Source organism: Cynoglossus semilaevis, chromosome 11, assembly GCF_000523025.1.
Source record: "Cynoglossus semilaevis isolate Cse_v1.0 chromosome 11, Cse_v1.0, whole genome shotgun sequence".
Taxonomy (NCBI): Eukaryota; Metazoa; Chordata; class Actinopteri; order Pleuronectiformes; family Cynoglossidae; genus Cynoglossus; species Cynoglossus semilaevis.
The window spans coordinates 20,205,879-20,206,137 of NC_024317.1; the positions used below are offsets into that span (position 1 = coordinate 20,205,879).

General features: G+C 38.2%; 1 protein-coding gene across 1 annotated transcript in view; it reads right to left on the reverse strand.

Annotated features, from left to right (window-relative positions):
- The window catches only part of LOC107989206 (haloacid dehalogenase-like hydrolase domain-containing 5), a gene marked incomplete at its 5' end in the record, with an annotated part of 5,469 nt that overhangs the window by 3,930 nt on the left and 1,280 nt on the right, over positions 1-259 (reverse strand). The window lies entirely within an intron of this gene.

Consider the following 259-nt stretch of genomic DNA (forward strand, 5'->3'; position numbering starts at 1 on the left):
TTTACTGTTGTTACACGTGTTACAAAAGCTTTAGTCTTTACTGTGATATTGTTACACATGTTACAAAAGTATTAGTCCTTACTGTGATACTGTTACACGTTACAAAAGTATTCAGCTGTGTCGACAACTCAGTGTCATACTTGTGACCAGGGCTCCCATTGGTCAGAAGCCCATCCATTAACAGTTGGAGGTTTGTCTCCCACCTTATTGGCTCCCCAAACAGTATATTATTGTGATATTGTTACACATGTTACAAAAG